The following is a 19,439-nucleotide window of genomic DNA, read 5'->3' as shown; positions in this document are numbered from 1 at the left end:
TCCGTGATCAACTCGGGTGCCTGGCTATAGCAACTCGTAAACGAGTACTCGAGTCCGTGATCAACTCGGGTGCCTGGCTATAGCAACTCGTAAACGAGTACTCGAGTCCGTGGTCAACTCGGGTGCCTGGCTATAGCAACTCGTAAACGAGTATTCGAGTCCGTGGTCAACTCGGGTGCCTGGCTATAGCAACTCGTAAACGAGTACTCGAGTCCGTGGTCAACTCGAGTGCCTGGCTATAGCAACTCGTAAACGAGTACTCGAGTCCGTGGTCAACTCGGGTGCCTGGCTATAGCAACTCGTAAACGAGTATTCGAGTCCGTGGTCAACTCGGGTGCCTGGCTATAGCAACTCGTAAACGAGTACTCGAGTCCGTGGTCAACTCGGGTGCCTGGCTATAGCAACTCGTAAACGAGTACTCGAGTCCGTGGTCAACTCGAGTGCCTGGCTATAGCAACTCGTAAACGAGTACTCGAGTCCGTGATCAACTCGAGTGCCTGGCTATAGCAACTCGTAAACGAGTACTCGAGTCCGTGATCAACTCGAGTGCCTGGCTATAGCAACTCGTAAACGAGTACTCTAGTCCATGGTCAACTCGGGTGCCTGGCTATAGCAACTCGTAAACGAGTACTCGAGTCCGTGATCAACTCGGGTGCCTGGCTATATCAACTCGTAAACGAGTACTCAAGTCCATGGTCAACTCGGGTGCCTGGCTATAGCAACTCGTAAACGAGTACTCGAGTCCGTGGTCAACTCGGGTGCCTGGCTATAGCAACTCGTAAACGAGTACTCGAGTCCGTGATCAACTCGAGTGCCTGGCTATAGCAACTCGTAAACGAGTACTCGAGTCCGTGGTCAACTCGAGTGCCTGGCTAGCAACTCGTAAACGAGTACTCTAGTCCATGGTCAACTCGGGTGCCTGGCTATAGCAACTCGTAAACGAGTACTCGAGTCCGTGGTCAACTCGGGTGCCTGGCTATAGCAACTCGTAAACGAGTACTCGAGTCCGTGGTCAACTCGAGTGCCTGGCTATAGCAACTCGTAAACGAGTACTCGAGTCCGTGGTCAACTCGGGTGCCTGGCTATAGCAACTCGTAAACGAGTACTCGAGTCCGTGGTCAACTCGAGTGCCTGGCTATAGCAACTCGTAAACGAGTACTCGAGTCCGTGGTCAACTCGGGTGCCTGGCTATAGCAACTCGTAAACGAGTATTCGAGTCCGTGGTCAACTCGGGTGCCTGGCTATAGCAACTCGTAAACGAGTACTCGAGTCCGTGGTCAACTCGGGTGCCTGGCTATAGCAACTCGTAAACGAGTACTCGAGTCCGTGGTCAACTCGAGTGCCTGGCTATAGCAACTCGTAAACGAGTACTCGAGTCCGTGATCAACTCGAGTGCCTGGCTATAGCAACTCGTAAACGAGTACTCTAGTCCATGGTCAACTCGGGTGCCTGGCTATAGCAACTCGTAAACGAGTACTCGAGTCCGTGATCAACTCGGGTGCCTGGCTATATCAACTCGTAAACGAGTACTCGAGTCCATGGTCAACTCGGGTGCCTGGCTATAGCAACTCGTAAACGAGTACTCGAGTCCGTGGTCAACTCGGGTGCCTGGCTATAGCAACTCGTAAACGAGTACTCGAGTCCGTGATCAACTCGAGTGCCTGGCTATAGCAACTCGTAAACGAGTACTCGAGTCCGTGGTCAACTCGAGTGCCTGGCTAGCAACTCGTAAACGAGTACTCTAGTCCATGGTCAACTCGGGTGCCTGGCTATAGCAACTCGTAAACGAGTACTCGAGTCCGTGGTCAACTCGGGTGCCTGGCTATAGCAACTCGTAAACGAGTACTCGAGTCCGTGGTCAACTCGAGTGCCTGGCTATAGCAACTCGTAAACGAGTACTCGAGTCCGTGGTCAACTCGGGTGCCTGGCTATAGCAACTCGTAAACGAGTACTCGAGTCCGTGATCAACTCGAGTGCCTGGCTATAGCAACTCGTAAACGAGTACTCTAGTCCATGGTCAACTCGGGTGCCTGGCTATAGCAACTCGTAAACGAGTACTCGAGTCCGTGATCAACTCGGGTGCCTGGCTATATCAACTCGTAAACGAGTACTCGAGTCCATGGTCAACTCGGGTGCCTGGCTATAGCAACTCGTAAACGAGTACTCGAGTCCGTGGTCAACTCGAGTGCCTGGCTATAGCAACTCGTAAATGAGTACTCGAGTCCGTGATCAACTCGGGTGCCTGGCTATAGCAACTCGTAAACGAGTACTCGAGTCCGTGATCAACTCGAGTGCCTGGCTATAGCAACTCGTAAACGAGTACTCGAGTCCGTGGTCAACTCGAGTGCCTGGCTATAGCAACTCGTAAACGAGTACTCGAGTCCGTGGTCGACTCGAGTGCCTGGCTATAGCAACTCGTAAACGAGTACTCGAGTCCGTGGTCGACTCGAGTGCCTGGCTATAGCAACTCGTCAACGAGTACGAGTCCGGATCCGTGGTCAACTTGGGTGCCTGGGTTTGAGGCTCGTTTCGCACCGCAATCCGAGCTCGTTCTGTACGAATCAGAGCAGTTGATTCGTTATGGCATACAATTCCTTTCCTTTTTGATTTTATTGCTGAATAAGCGAGGAGGATCGCAGTGCGAAGATTTTATTCAAAAAAAGTTTGATTTCACAAGAGGGTACTGTAACTCAACTAATTAATTTGCTGGAGATTTAATTTCGCTGATTTCGCCGCTGGGTACCAACCGGCCAAAGTAAATCGCCGGACAAAGTTTGTCATAGAGGCAAATGATGCATGGATGCATGTGAGAGCACAAACTACTGATCGATTTCTTTTTTGAAAACCCTCAGCCAAAAGTTTCATTTGGAGATCGGCCAAAGTTTCTCACCGGCCAAATTTTGTTGATCTACAGTAGCTCCAACTTGAAGTTGAAATCCTTACTGTCGTTTTCTTTTGCTGGTGGATGATTTCTGGGCTCGTGTCCATCTTCTGACGTACAGTGAGAAGATCATTAATGAGGAGGAAATAGTCTTGTTTTCTTATGCACTGGATGGGGAAAACCCCTGGTAGACAAGCTCAGCCACGACTAATTCCATTTCCTCTATGCTCGTACAACACGCTCTGTACAAGATCAGAACTCCTGCTGCTGCTATGCATTTTTAGCACACACAGTTACTGTTCAAGTAAAGTGTTAGCGCATATCGACTGTAAACTAGTGATGTCCATTCATATACACAGTTCTTTCTTGTATGAGAGGTGAACGCATTGCTAACACTAAACACACTGGACAGGTTAAGATACACGGTATTTCTGATGTGATGTCAAAATAATAATAGTTAGTTCAGATCGCGTTATTTGACTCGCGTGTCGAAAACAACCCAAGTGACCTGCAGATCACGTCCAACTTTGGACTTTTACGCCAAATTTGAGGAGAAATTGGGCATCACACGTGGGAAATAACATGCATGTTTTAAAACCTCTCTAATGATATCCATTAGTAATGGATAATGACTTGCGAGCGCTTGTCGTTCACGAATTGCTAAAACTCCCTAACAGTCAGTACTGACTGTCTGACTCTACCCGAGAGTCGGAATATTACGACTCCATGGACATCACTAGCACTACGGGAATAATGTACATGTTTAGTCTGGTGCAGCAGTAGTACAATCATGTCATGACTGTACTGACTAGTCGGTGTCACGTAGCTACAGTAGGCAATGCTTAGAAGTAACAGTTAGTTAGATCAGTGCATATGCGGGGTATGGCACACCAGATTAGACAGCACTGAAATAAAAATAATTTAATATATTTCGAAAAAAAGATTTTTCACTCATTTTACAGTGCAGTACAGTGCAGTGTGTAATGAGAAGGGTTTCTTCTTGTGCATCTACGCCCCCCCCCCCCCCCCCCATCACCACCACGTACATGTCATGTAGATCTACCTACTAGTAGTAGTACTACCATTACCTGATTACCACGCTTGTGGCTCAATGTAGCTGAACCATAGGACCTTATTTGTCAGCTCGGATCACGTGACCTACCCAGCTGCCGGGTGCGGCAAACAGCACGGACAGAGCGCTAACTCTGGCCCACGAGCGTTTTCTGCGACTAGCGCGCTAGCGCTCGTGACCTGCACAAATGCGCAAGCCAGAATGCTTTGACTTTGATGGCTTTCAGCTTCTGTTTTTTGAAAAGTAGCGCGCTCAGACCAGCTCGCTCACTCGTTTCCTCTTCCAATTTTTAGGGCAATTGTTTGAAAGACGAAGCTCATTCAGGTCTCCTTGGGTTTGCAACCCTTACCCTCCTAGAAAAAAATCATAGTTGCTAGACTACGACACTTCAGACCTGGTACTAACTGTTATTAGAGCCGCTAATAATGGACGACGAGCTATTTTCCGCTATCCGGAGCTCAAGCATTTGAGCCGCAAAATGGACGAGACTCCTGGGGGAAAGGATGCAGAGAATGAGGAGAAAACACTCGTATGGAGCAGGGAGTAGGTATTGTACTACTTCCTGGTATGGAGCACTGAGAAGCGGTAAGTCCTAGGGCAATTCTTAGCCAGTAATTACTTTCTCGCTATAATTATGTTCTCGTTTTTCGTGTATTCTATCAGTCCAAATATTCCCTCCTGAATCCTCCTGCCAGACAGTATACTGCATGTGATAGTCTAATGCCAGTACACTAGCAGTACGACTACACTGTAGGCGAGAGTCCATAAGCCAGAATGTGCAGCTCTGCATCTATGCTGCATAAAAAATTCATGACAATTTTCCTTTGACTAAGGGCTGGGTTCCACTGCCGCTCCGCCGCACATCATCCGCGGCATGAAACGTCATCATTGCGAGCTGGTGCAGCGAGGCCGCGGCTCATCACCAGCTTTTGCTTTGCTGCTTGATCAAAAAATGCAAGCCGCGGTCGCGGCTTGCATTGTTTCCCGCTCTTAATTGTTTTATACGGGGGAATTTTAAATTTCAAAATTTTATTTCGTTGCACAGGCCAGAACAGGAGGATTTTTTGGGATTGCGCGCGCGCATGCGCGCAGGCAGGCAAAATGTCATCAAAAAACGTCGAGCACAATCGCGGAAGCGCGAATGGCGAGTGTCACCGGAACCGCGCCGCTCTGCTGCATGCAGCCAAGTGCCGTGGAGCAACGGAGCTGCGGAGCCGCAGTGGAACCCGGCCCTACCCAAACTTCAATAGCAATTTGAAATTGTAATGTTTGACAATTTTTCATAAAAACTTGGCAGCATTGTTCTTCTGTAGGGTGCCGCTGGCAACTCCATCGATGAACTCCATCAATGAGCGAAAGAAGAACAAATATGCGCGTAACTTTCCCTCTAGTATCGCCCCATCAAAGCCACTCGCTGACTACTTACCAGTAAAATGGGGTTGGACGATTGTCAGATTAGCGGACATGTTTCAGCCAACACAACCATAAGCAGTTGTCAACTCTCAAGACTAAAAGAGCTTGCGAAGAAAGTGAGAAACCTTGGCTATGAAAGCACATGAAGCGTCAGAACAAAATCGTGCAAACTTGGACCTAGATTACCAGTGTCTGCTCCAGAGCCGGGTCAGCGGCCCTGTTGGTGAGTACTTTGACCTTTTGGAAAAGAACACTGGGTTACCTACGACCCGTTTGGGAGTCCTGTCGAGTACTTTATTTTTAATACTTCGAGGGGTATACCGCCACTGATATGTCAGTGATATGACAGGCTGCAGACGCGTGCAGATGCGTGCGGCCAGAGTGCCCAGTGCGAGTACGTTCATACATGTACATGTACAATCATGTACATCAGGAAGTCGAAAGTAAGTTTACGACTCTCTGACACACAGTAGCCGCACTTGAACGCATCTGGCCCTGGCCCAGTGTTGCAGGAGTTGTGCCAGGTAGACGTGTACCCGGTTGGTGTGAAATCTTAGAGCAGGTACTGAATACCCTACCATATCTGTGTACATGGGTATACAGAGTCAGTGTTGTTGCGTCCCACTCAGCACCCTACTGGTTCATTTGGGCACCAGCACTCTTTGCGTATGCAGAGTTGAGTAGAGTGCAAGTTTGGACCACATTGACAAGTACACTGTAGCAGCTAGTAGCAAACCTAACCTGTGCCGTGATGCACGGTACGTGTGTGCATCTACTTCATCCCTGAGTAACACACCTGGTATATGGTGCACAATAGGGCACAGTAAATAATCAACATGCATCGCAGTTTTCTGCAACATATTCCTGAAGTCACTTTACACCTCAGAAGAATTGCGTCGCTAACTGGAATTCGATACCGGTTTTGTTACTTCCTGGGTCATTATGAATCATAGAAAACCCGTCATACGATAGGTTCAAGCTAAAGTACTGTATCACCATGGTAATTACCTGGAAATTCGGTGTGTTTTCTGCCTTTTGTTAAACAAGCAGCAATGTGCAACAGAAATTACCATGGTGATACAGTAGATGACCGTGTGAAGCGGTGTGAGATGCAGCAAAGGTGAGCCTGTTACTGTGAGCCTATGCCCTAAACAATAAACTTTGCCGTGGGATGATTCTCCTTGGGCTGCACACTCTGGTTAATGTACTCTTGGTGGCAGCATTTCTGGTGCCAGAGACGATATTTTTTCAGAAAAATAAGCATTAGAGAAATGGAGTGGGAGTAACCTGACTTATTCTGTTAGCAGAGCTGCAATGCTTGGGATCTGAGTTTATTTCCGTAGCTATGCAAAAGACGCTATTAGTACTTTAGTAGCGTCTGGCGCTAGCCAGGATCGGGGCCACACCGCTCTTAATTCGGTGTGTGTCACGGTGCCTGGTAGGGAGTTTCACGTGGCACGCCATGGTTGGTGTGGTATCCCGTATGTTTCCCGTACCGTGATTTGAATATGTGGTGCGCACCGTAGCATAGATGCATCTGGAGCGCTGTACGAGTTAAGATGTCGGGGCAAACATGGGGACAACATGCAATGTGAACATGCACGTCAGTTTCGTTTTAAGAAGGGGGTTTAGCGGAGTAAGAAAAGGCCCCAGCTTTGGCTGCTGCATGCTAGCCCAGTGGATGCCAATCTCCTGCCATCGGCCGGGTGCTGATGGAACGGAGTAGAAGAAAAAGAAAGAAGAATATTGCGTTAAAGAATACAATTTCGGTAAGTGAATAGCTAACTAAAATAATTAGCGGTATGGTTTAGAAAGAATGGTTGCGACTCTGGATGGCAGTCGTGAGTCCGTCAAGCGTCAAGTCGGCGGAATAGCGCGAGGTCCAGTGTGGGGAGCAAACCCATTCCTAGGTATGGTTTAGATCGCATTATTGTAATGGCCGCAGTTTGATTTCAAAAGACCATAGAAAGTGACGTGCTATCGTTCGAAAGTTTAGGGGTGTGGTACTGATGGGCCGGGAATGTACGGATCGGGTAGATTGTAGTGTTTTAATGGGCGTAGCTGTTGTATAAATAGAATGCTGAGATCATTAGAAGAGGACTGAGGAAGAGCAAAATGACAGGGGTGACAGTGTTGAAGCTCTGAGCAGACGGCGTCGGCAGTAGTGCCTACACAGAGAGTAGAAGAAGGGAGAAGAAAGGGTCCCGCCACCTCGAGAGTCGCCGTGCTTGCGAAAGGCTATGCCAACAGCAAGAAACGACGGAGCAAATATATCCCGTCGTTTGGAGCCCCACCGACAAGATGCGTCGACAGCTAGAGACCGCTGAACAGGCATCCATTCGGCAGGATAAATTACATGCTCTCATGCTTGTTTGGTATGCGGTCGGTAGGGCCATCGGTAGGGCCATCATCATGTACACACCAGCCTGGCCCTATCCCGTTGATGTTCCGTGCCATTCTGGCAAAGACTGCTGGCCACATGTTGAAACAGGGCTTGAAAATTTGAAGTCACTAGTACCGTAGCGTAATCTATTACAAGTATTATGTTTACTTTTACTTGGTAGAATGTACCTGTCTGAGAGTTTGAGTTTTGAGTTATGTATCGATGTGTGTTTATGAACTAAAGTTTTGATTGTCATGCACATGTTTTTGTATTGCAAAGACGTTTCTATCAGTTCGAACAACACACATGATGACCTAGGCAATTATTAAGCATAGCGAGGGCTCCTTGGCGGTCAAGCCTTCAAGCCCAAGTGCTCTTTTTTTGTGCAATATCGAAATGAAAAACTAAATGCAATATAAACAACGATGAACAATTAAATTATTTATTTCAGCCAAGTATAAGTGGTGTCTATTGGTATCCTTTATTTCAGCCGAATAAAACTATTGTTTATTGCAATCGCATAATGCATGATAACCTAGGCAAAGAAGCATAGCGAGGGCCCTGAACTTTCAAGCTCTCTCGTTGGAATTTGATAATATGGAGGTGTATGTGGCAATTTTTCACGTAGGATTGCCTGCCACTTGCAGCACTGCATTGCCTTCTGTAACATGGGGGAAGCTGCGTGCTCAGGCCTGTAGCAGCTCTGTACTGGTTGGTCCAGTGAGACCTGACTTCCACAACTTTGCGTGCTTTTCTTGTGATGGGCGTATACATGGTACACGGTGTGTGTGTGTGTGTCCCCCACCCCCACCCAAACCAAGTTCATGGTTTCTGGCCCCAACACCTCTAACGATGATCTAGAGCCGCTCGCGATTCGAACTATGGAGATTGCCCATGTGTCGTCTTTTCGTTGCCTTGGATCCAACATACACAGCAATGGCCGATGTCATGATGATGTCACATCCCGGATCGCACAAGCTGCCAAAGCGTTTGGCGCTCTGAAGAAATCGATATTCCACGATGTAACACTGACAATATCCATCAAACGGTCAGTGTACAATGCTTGTGTGCTGTCGACTCTTTGCTCTATGGGTCCATTTTTCTGGGTACCGCTACAGGCTGATGTTCATGCTTCATCTGTCTTTCATCTCCGTTGTGTCCGCACCATTCTGGGCATCAGTCGTCAAGATGTATGGAATGACAGGATAACTAATGTTGAAGTTCTGGAGCGCTGGAGAGATACCTTGGACATGGAGTGTCGTCTCAGCAGACGTCGCCTTGAGTGGCTTGGTCATGTGTCAAGGATGGAGGATGGCTCCACTGTTCAGTTCGTTTCCAAACAAGACACCTGCCCGTGGTCCGCGGAAAAGGTGGCGAGACTGTGTTCGGAGTGACGTCAAACCACTTGACAACTGGTATGAAGTGGCCACCTCTTCTCGCTCCACATGGTGCAAGGATTACCGTTGTCTGCCAGACAAGCAAAACAAACCTCGTTCATCACCGGTTGTGTGCCAAACTTGTCACCGCTCCTTGTGTAAGTGACAGGAAGCGACACAAGTGTACAGCTACGCGTGCCCTACCCGTAAGCCAACAGCCAGGAAGTTGTCATTGCGACCAGTGCGACAGATGGTTCCGGAGCAAGGGTGGATTTGCCCGACACAAGTGCTCGCCAGCAACGTCATCAGCAGCGGCATCTTCTGACACACTTGAGTCACCAGTTACACTATGTCCTGCGAGCGCAGCAGCTTCCACTGCGCCCGCTGCAACCGCTGTGTGCTATCGTGCCAAGGCATGAAGCGTCACAAGTGCAGCCGTGGCTCGGCCAGAGCAACCAACACAGACCGTAGCGCTGTGAGTGAAAGCAGAATGGCGTCAGTGTGGTCTAGTTGGTGTCATGAGTGTAAAAACAATTGAACTTCATAGTATCCACCTTCTTTTTGCTATGCTATATTTGCCTCGTCTTTTACTTTTGTTGGATGTGAAAGAGCGTTAACCGATTGGCGGCATCCGAGCGATATCGATTGAAGAACAACTTTTGTGCCTAGAAGATGCACGGCATTGTGGAGCCTGCCGTCGGCAAATGACCTTCTAGAATCATTGAAACGGCCATGTAAACCACTGGTGCTCTGCAATAATTTCGTAGTGCTGCTAGGCGCAAGCACAACTGTCATAATAGATTGACATGTTTGGTACAAGTGTTCCAGTGGATCCCGTAGGTTACCGTTTGCTAGGTCGATGTATTGTGTGCTGACCCGGCACATGTGAGCATGATGCTAGTACTGACTAGACACTGTTAGGACCTGTCTAGACATGCGATTGTCTGTCCCGTAGCATTAATCTACTACATGCATGGCATGCAATACCTGCCGGATCATATGACGGAACTGGTTTGCTGATTGGCTGTAGGTCTGTTCGCTTTATCAGCTGTGCTTTTGTTATAGTACCAGTTTCACATTGGAAAGGAGAGTTTTTTGTCCTGGAGAGAGGACAATAGCAGAGTTGGTATGTCCGTGCCAAGGCACGATGATGTGTGCATACTATTAGTCTAGAGGTTTTCGTTCAGTTACGAAGAACAGAAACAAATACAGTCTTCTTTGGAGTCCAGGTTCCGTGACCGAACAACAAGTATACACTCTAGCAGCAAAATAATATGTCAGTCACACGCACCCCAGAGTAGCAACATCTGCGTGCCTGCATGGAGTCTGTTTGATGCGTGATCTACTTTGAGTAAACTCAGACTAAGCTGTGCTCTCGGTCTCTATCTCTCTCTCTATCTATCTCTCTCTCTCTCTCTCTATCTATCTCTCTCTCTCTCTCTCTCTCTCTCTCTCTCTCTCTCTCTCTATCTATCTCTCTCTCTCTCTCTCTCTCTCTCTCTCTCTCTCTATATATATATATATATATATATTATATATACTCAATCTGCGGACAGAACTGTTTCGTCCTTTGTGGACTCGTCAGCGCAGCACAGAGGAAATGAGGCCGAACCTGATAGCAATGGAAATAAAAATTTCCAATCAGGTCCGAACGTACCTTGCCAGAGTGCTCAAACTGACAAGTCATTGAGTATATATATATATATATATATATACTCAATCTGCGGACAGCATGCTGTTTCGTCCTTTGTGGACTCATCAGCGCAGCACAGAGGAAATGAGGCCGAACCTGATAGCAATGGAAATAAAAATTTCCAATCAGGCCCGAACGTACCTTGCCAGAGTGCTCAAACTGACAAGTCAGTGAGCTCTGCATAACGCAAACAGCAAAGGCACTACCCCACGCAAGAGTGCTCAACTGCTACAAGAGCAGGAGCGAAATACTCAATCTGCGGACAGCATGCTGTTTCGTCCTTTGTGGACTCATCAGCGCAGCACAGAGGAAATGAGGCCGAACCTGATAGCAATGGAAATAAAAATTTCCAATCAGGCCCGAACGTACCTTGCCAGAGTGCTCAAACTGACAAGTCAGTGAGCTCTGCATAACGCAAACAGCAAAGGCACTACCCCACGCAAGAGTGCTCAACTGCTACAAGAGCAGGAGCGAAATACTCAATCTGCGGACAGCATGCTGTTTCGTCCTTTGTGGACTCATCAGCGCAGCACAGAGGAAATGAGGCCGAACCTGATAGCAATGGAAATAAAAATTTCCAATCAGGCCCGAACGTACCTTGCCAGAGTGCTCAAACTGACAAGTCAGTGAGCTCTGCATAACATATATATATATCTGTCTCTCTTTCTGTCTGTCTGTCTCCCTCCCTCCCTCCCTCCCTCCCTCCCTCCCTCCCTCCCTCCCTCCCTCCCTCCCTCCCTCCCTCCCTCTCTCTCTCTCTCTCTCTCTCTCTCTCTCTCTCTCTCTCTCTCTCTATCTATCTATCTATCTCTCTCTCTCTCCCTCTCTCTCTCCTATGCGCTGTGTGTTGTTGTACTTCATAGCGGTTAAGCATCTGCATCTGCATGTGGGATGTAGGCTAATTTGGCTTATCGTGTGCTAGCGAGAGATATAGCATTCGAACCGATATGAAATTGTCTTTTAATTAAGCTCTTGCTGTAGTACTGTAGTATGCTATTTTTGTACTCATTCTGCCTTTCTATCCCTGTCTTCTCTCCTTCTGTTTCTCTTTCTGTCTGTCTGTCTGTCTGTGACTGTGTGTGTGTGTGTGTGACTGTGTGTGTGTGTCTCTCTCTCTCTCTCTCTCTCTCTCTCTCTCTCTCTCTCTCTCTCTCTCTCTCTCTCTCTCTCTCTCTCTCTACCTGCTCTCTCTCTCTCCCCCTCTCTCTCTCTCTCTCTCTCTCTCTCTCTCTCTCTCTCTCTCTCTCTCTCTCTCTCTCTCTCTCTCTCTCTCTCTCTCTCTGTCAAAACACAGCTCTCACCGTCCAGGAGCGACACTGACTCGCACTGCTATCTGGTGTTCACGAGGTGTTTGTCGCGCTGCAAACGGAGCGTCTCTGTAAGTTTGTATCCCTGGTGATGTTTGGACATGGAGAGCACTATATAAATGGTGCTCTTCAGGCACAATCTTCCTCAGCCTACTCAAACTCAACTGATGAGGGTTAATTTTCCCGAAACACTGTGTATTGCGTTTTGCCGATCTTAGAGGGGGAGGGTTTAGAGGTTCAGGTTTATAGACGCTTTATCATTGCATGGTTGCGAAGGTCAAGTTCAGCGCACTTTAGATAGGATTGATAAGTGTTCGGCCCTCAAGTTTGCTCATGAACTGGCACATGATGGCATTGATTTCCTGGACACCACAGTTTTCCGTAGTAAGGGATACATGGCGGTGAAGCCTCATTTCAAGTTCACCAATCGTTTCCTGTATCTGCTTGTCGGTAGTAACCACCCCTGTAGTATGGGCAAAGGTGTGTTCACTGGGGAGTTGATCCGTATCCGTCGGCCTTCAACCCTTGACCACCATTACAAAGCTGCTGCCGAGCGGCCGAAGCAGGCTTTCCGGGCGCGTGTATACAAGCGCTTTCATCTTTCAGACCCGTACACTAGGGATGGATGCGCAGGGAAGGTATGTTGGTCAGATTGGCATGGGTTTGGGTTATTTCTGTAGTTGTATACAGTGCTCCTCATTGTATTTACCTGGGCCCGGCCTGCTGTCCTTCGCCCGTTGGTCTTGAGGTCCAGGTGTAATACCCCTACCATACAGTCCGGTGGCCAGCGCGGCCCGGCAAATTGTTGTTACACGGTGGAACATCGGCAAGAGGTTGCTTGCTCGTTTGCCTCATGCCTCATGCTCAGTGTCCTCAGGGAGTTAGTATTTTCCTCCTGTTTGGATTTTGCAGTGTCTATGGTGTCGGTAATTGAGTTTTTGTTCTGTATCCTTTTCTGTGGTGTGTGGCCGTTGTTCAAACATCTTTATTTGACTTGCTTCCTGGTGTGGTGTACCCTTTTGTTTTATATTGGTGTTTGTCTGGCTGTAGAGTTCTAGCATCCGTAGCTGCCTCAGGGGGTGCCACTTCTCCCATCAGCGTCGACTCCGCCGGTACGTGGTGCTTTATTACGTTTAGTTGTCTGTTCCATCCTGTACGGGCTGTGTCCTGCTGACCACACAGTCTGGGTCTCCATACTTTGCATGTTCTCATCGTGTGTTGTGTTCACACATACATATATGGACTGTCACACCCATATGTTGTACATGTGGCTGCACGTGTTGTCTCTTTGTCTTACCTGCTGCTGTATTTGTGTCTCTGTGCTGCTGACCCGGACATGCTGCTGCGCTGCTTTGTTGTATTGCTGACACGTGCACCTTTTTGTGCTGATATGATATCGAGTACGCCACTTTTTGTGCTGATGAGGGCACCAATTTCCGATATCCTGTTTCCTTTTGCCATGTCAGTTGTCAGTTCTCCCGTCGTCTCCTGAAGTGTAGTAATGAATAGCTCTCTCTCTAGCTCTAGAGAAAACCACTTGACTAGTCCGTTTGATGTGTGGCGTGGCGAGGGTATAGTAGAGGCAGCTCGTTCTCCAACCGAGACCACATTTGGCGCCCAACGTGGGGCTCGAACCCACGATCCTGAGATTAAGAGTCTCATGCTCTATCGACACATATATGCACGCGGCACCGTTTGTGCCCCTATCCATTTACATATGCTGCTTTCCACACCTGTGCTGACAGTCGGTACGCACCGACTCTGTACTCATGCACGCACACCATTACATTCTGTTGGCATCATATTAGTGAGGTTTTGCATTCCGAAATTCGGCAAAAGGTTCGGCACGCGGGAGCGAGGTCGAAAATGCACACGAAGATGCGGCATGTTTGTTCGGAAAAAGCTCACTTTGCCGAACATATTTTTCGGATGAATTTTCTTGTGTAAGAGCGCTAGCGCGTGATTTTTTCAAAGAGGTTTCTTATCTCGGCATGGCTTCGCAGGCGTCTTTGACGACATCAGCATCGTCAGCTACCTCTGATTGCTCCTCTCCACTGCCTGTCTACTCTCTTTCGCCTGGAGTGTCCTCACCGTCATCTGTGTGGCTGAAAAGACTATGGCGATACGCATACATTTTGACTTGGCCATGGAGTTGGTTTTTCTGAGGCGACTGAGGAGGCAGGTTTGGCCCTCGACTCTTTGGGCGCGATCAAAGTTTGTCGGAATCAGAAAGAAAAGGAGCACGGGACATCACGTTGCTGATGCTGGGGCTCACGAAATCAAAACACATCATTTTCGACTTGCAAAACCAACGTCGGTGCGAAAATTCGACATTTTGATGTTCGACAAATGACCGAAGAACGCTGAGCCGAAATTCGGAATGCAAAACCTCAATATTGCGGAGCTTTCCGGAGCTCCGAGTTGTTGTTTGGAATCCAGCAAGAGAACAACATAACATTGGCGCTGCGAGCAAACGCCTGATCCTCGCCATGTCCCTACTGTCACTACCGCCTCCGAAGCCATTCCCGATCTACAGCAGAAAACCCGGCCGACGTCGTCGGTCGCAACCCGCAGCCTCATCCCGACTTACCAAACATCGGCGCACAGGAAGACACTGCGTACATACATGCCCTTGCTACAGCAGCTAAGCCGAATGCGTTGGCTCTGAAGGAGATTGCGGACGCCACCACCGCAATCAAACCACCGCAGACACCACACTGCAAGCCATCCTTTCCTCTCTGCAATCTGGCCGCTGGGATTCCAACCACACCACGGTCCGCCCGTACTTTGCCCTCCGCCGTGAACTGTCTGAGAGTGACGGTCTACTACTCCGCAACGACCGTCTCGTCATTCCCACGGCCCTCCAACGGCGTACCCTGCAGCTTGCACATGCGGGCCACCAAGATATTGTCCGCACCAAGCAACGGCTCAACAGCAAGGTTTGGTGGCCCAACATGGCTACTTAAGCCGAAGCACTCTGCCGGCAATGTATTCCGTGCCAAGCAACTCTCTCAACGACACCGCTACGTCCGGGAGTCCGTGCCCACACCACCGTCCACCAAACCAAGAGCTAGTCTCGGACAACGGTCCTCAGTTCCGTTCTTCGGCTTTTGCTGATTTACTCGCGCAACACGCTATCCAGCACCGCCACACCCCTCCTTTGTGGCCACAAGCAAACGGAGCAGTCGAGGGCCTCAACCGTACCATTGGCAAAGTTCTGCGAACTGCCAAACTAGCTGGCGAAGACATCAATGTTGCATTAGACCAATCGCTCCTAGCGTACCGCACCACGCCACACCCTGCCACTCACGAGGCACCGGCAACACTCATGTTTGGTCGCCCCATCCGCGACAGCATACCCTGCATTACGCCAGCCGCACCAGACTTGCCTTCAGCTGCCCACCGTGACCAGCAACTCCGCCAATCCCAGTGCGACGCTGCCAATGCCACCCGCCGGTCAAACACCCCCATCCTCACTCCTGGTCAGCGCGTCTTACGCCGCAATGAGCAGGCACACAAGCTCTCACCACAGTGGGATCCCAACCCCTGGATCGTGGACCAGACCTCTGGGTCTACGGTGACGATCTACAACTCGGCAACTGGCCAAAGATCGACTCGCCATAATTATGTCGTTCGTCAAGCCCGTAATTGTTGTCACGCCGCCAGCCCATCACCCACTACCAGCTGAAAGTGCTGCCACCACACCTTACAAAATTACAACAAAATCACATGCAAGAAGTCCTTTCACTTTGACTACTGCTCGTTGCGTGACATCACTCCTCACCAAAGGACTTCCTGGGGATCACAATCCTAAACAGACAAATGTACGAATACCGCAACTGACTCCGGTGTTCTGCACGCCACGATCAATACGACTGCGTGCCAGACACAGCTGATCATCGTCGCTGTACTCTTCCCTGAGCACGTTACCCTGTCGCTGCATCCTGCGACGGACATTACATAGTTCCACCAACTTGGTGGCTTGATGTTCCCATTGACGTCGACCATGCGGTGTTGCCATTGACGACCTTCAACTTCAGGTCCTTGCCGTGGTCCGCACCATTCAAGAGATGGGCCACATTTGGTGTACTTTCACCCAGTTGGTCACTTATCTTAACCTTGCCGACTTTCCACTGCCGGACTGTTGCTTCAACAACTGGCGGAGAGCACATACGCATATCATCACTCTTCCTTGCAAACATCATTTCCGTCTCCACCACGACCTTGGCTGACACCCCCAAGGCACTGTCCACTGTGCCGCCGGGCTGGTGGAGCGACGGACCGATTCTCCAGTGACGGTCGTCGTCCACAAGGCTGTTGGAGTGCGCATCCAAGATGTGCTAGAGCTGTTCAGTGTCGTGCAATGTTATCGCATGAGCTGATTGTTTAGTAACTGGTGGTGTTAGTGGACAGTATAGCGTAACTTGTAGTTCCTTGGTCTTTTTCTTGTGTATAAACAAACCAGTAAGCTAACGATAAACTAGTTACACTGAGACAATTCGACTGGCACAAATTACAACAAAATCACATGCAAGAAGTCCTTTCACTTTTACTACTGCTCGTTGTGTGACAACCACCATCATCAGTGTGCGCATTGCGCCTGGTTTGGTGCATGCCTGGTGGAATCTGACATAGCGGCTGATGCATTGGGCACGTCGGGTAACACCTAACGCATTGAAAATGACTCAACTATGACTTGGTTCGATTGCAACAAACCTAATGATAGTGGTACCGAAACATTCGGGTAACCGGAGTAAGTGCCAATTGATATTTTTGCCTCCAGTCAGTCAAGTGATTCAATTGCAATAAAATTATATACTTAACACACCCATCTGCACGCACACTACACAGCATTGAGAGCATTGAGTTGTGGGGATAGGAGTGGTTTGTCAATCGCTGTTTGCCAGGCTCGCAGTGAGTATTATTTTTAGTGGCAGCAGGGTGAGTGACCCTGGCCGCATATTTATGTTGCCGTCCGACCCTGTCGCATCTTTTGAGAGCCGGGTGGGCTATGTGAGCCGCACTGGCAGGATGAGCCTGGTGAGCGAGATTGACTCCCCTCTTTATTCAGTTATTTAAACTGAAGAGATGTGATATTGAATGTTGGTTATTGTGATACCAAGAGGAAAGTGAAGATGTGCCTCAGCATGATGCAGCACAGCAGAAAAGAAGCAGAGGGCATGGGAGGGTGGGCTTTGAAGAGAGTCACCAGTCAGCCATGCAAATCTGAGCAGGAAGCCAACTGTGAAGTGTCCGGCGCGGCGCATGCGCCTTCTGTGTTAACTTATTTTTGCGAGCTCGCAAAAATTATATACGTACGGTGGAACTCACTTAGTACCTACCCGGGTAAGACATACACCTGCATAGCACGGTCCTCTTTTGTCGCACGGATTTTCCTCCCATAAGCGCATATTCAGATGTGTACGGATACCTTCTGTTCATGTGATTCATTGTCGCTGTGTTACTGTATGCAGATCTCACTCAGCTCTGCTCTCCGAGCATTCTGCTTCCAACACGACTTCCCGAAAGGTATGTATGGTGGCTAATAATGCGAGAGTCTTTACAGATTCCAGTGCTCTCATGCCTTTTGCAAGTTCCTTTTGTAAGTCAAATGGAACATGGTTTGTGGTCAATACTTCAGCAGTAGTGGTGCGAGAATATTCGGGTGTCAAATTGCTCGGAATTGATGTATGATAACGGAGAATATACCAACATGTGAATCACTTGGAGATATGGTTTGCCTGGTTCTGTTCACACTCACTAGGCTAGACCCTCTCGAATATTGTACAACAGTTTTGGCCCAGGAGTAGTAAAGGGCACGGGGCAAGCTATATCAAAAAGTATTCTTTCTAGACCAAAGAGTGGTATATTTGATAACATTTAATAACGATAGAAATTTTTACGATACTTCTCCAGACGTTTCGTTGTTCTGAACAACATCGTCAGTGGATAAAGAAAGTTTATCCACTGACGATGTTGTTCAGAACAACGAAACGTCTGGAGAAGTATCGTAAAAATTTCTATCGTTATTAAATGTTATCAAATATACCACTCTTTGGTCTAGAAAGAATACTTTTTGATATTACAATGAGAGTGAATAATCAACGGCTTGTCCACCAACTCTTTGGGGCAAGCTATGTCGGGACCTGCTGTAAAGTCCGCCATACACGAGCTGTACGTCTTATCGGATGGGATATACCCCTGATATTGCTGATAATGAATGGCCCAGTTTCATTGTACTGCTGTCCGCGATATTATATCCTTAGTGGCATTGTTAACTTCTCATTGCTTGTGGGGACGCATGGATCATACGTCCATCCAACACCTGCCAATCGGAATCCACCGACGAGTCGGTTGGGTTGGACCACAATCGGTTGGATTTTGAGTCCAAGATGCCGCCTAGGTAGCACACAGCATTGCTAATCTGATTTTAAAATCGCTGCGCAAATCCTAGCATACTGCCCGTAAATGCATCTAACTCCCAGGGTGCTTATGAGTTTTTAGGTCTATGTGGTACTTGTGTCGCATTGGCAGCCACTGTTCTGTTCTGTATTTTCTGGTGTATGTGTCGTTGAATCTCCACAGAAAATGTGCTCGCGCATTAGAAGGAGGTGAAAGATGCACCTGCAGGAGAATACATGCTGAAGAGAAGGCAGAAACATGCCCGGATCCACCAGAACTAGTGCTGGCAAGTCAACAGAGGCGAGTACTGATAATGTTCCAGATTGTGGTAGGATCACATAAGCAAAATTGACACTGGGAGGCACGGCGGTGGGTCAGCTCATGGCCAGCGCCAATTCCAGTGGATATCACGTGCATCCAGTTCTAGTACTATAGTATGACTGCTACAAAGTAGTGCGGCCCAAATAGAACTCGGGTCTGGTGCCGAAGAACTGGGGGGGGCATGTGTCGATGAATGGTAATAACTCCGGAAATCATGCTGGTGTATCGAGGGAGTTGGCCAATGAAGTGCTGGATTGATGGTGGACGACTGTACTGCAATCTTGACTGGTCCCACTATCGCAGAGACAGCACTTCCTGGTGCAACCACCCTATCCTGCAATCTATATAATAATTATTATAAGAGATTAGTGTGAACGATTTTAGCATGATGCAAGTCAGCTTATTGTGCTGGGGGCCTGGCTACATGTCACTATAGCTTTTTATAGACTCAATCACCGCATTACGCTGCCTTGCGTTGACTTGATTGAGCACTCCTTTTGGTTAGTGTCAAAGGTATATGTAATATGTATCTGCCTTCGTGCAAAGCTCTCTTTGTACGTGTCTTGCAGATAGCTCGCTGACTTTGATGCT

General features: G+C 48.5%; 1 long non-coding RNA gene across 1 annotated transcript; it reads left to right on the top strand.

The window, feature by feature from the left end:
* Positions 1-4,230: 4,230 nt before the first annotated feature.
* Positions 4,231-18,877, top strand: LOC135827305 (uncharacterized). The gene is made up of 5 exons (XR_010555380.1): positions 4,231-4,538; positions 12,113-12,196; positions 13,176-13,237; positions 17,600-17,654; positions 18,711-18,877. It is a non-coding gene; the product is annotated as an uncharacterized LOC135827305 (long non-coding RNA).
* The last annotated feature ends 562 nt before the right edge of the window (positions 18,878-19,439 follow it).

Source organism: Sycon ciliatum, chromosome 11, assembly GCF_964019385.1.
Source record: "Sycon ciliatum chromosome 11, ocSycCili1.1, whole genome shotgun sequence".
NCBI classification, from domain to species: domain Eukaryota; kingdom Metazoa; phylum Porifera; class Calcarea; order Leucosolenida; family Sycettidae; genus Sycon; species Sycon ciliatum.
This window is presented reverse-complemented; position numbering and strand designations above follow the sequence as displayed.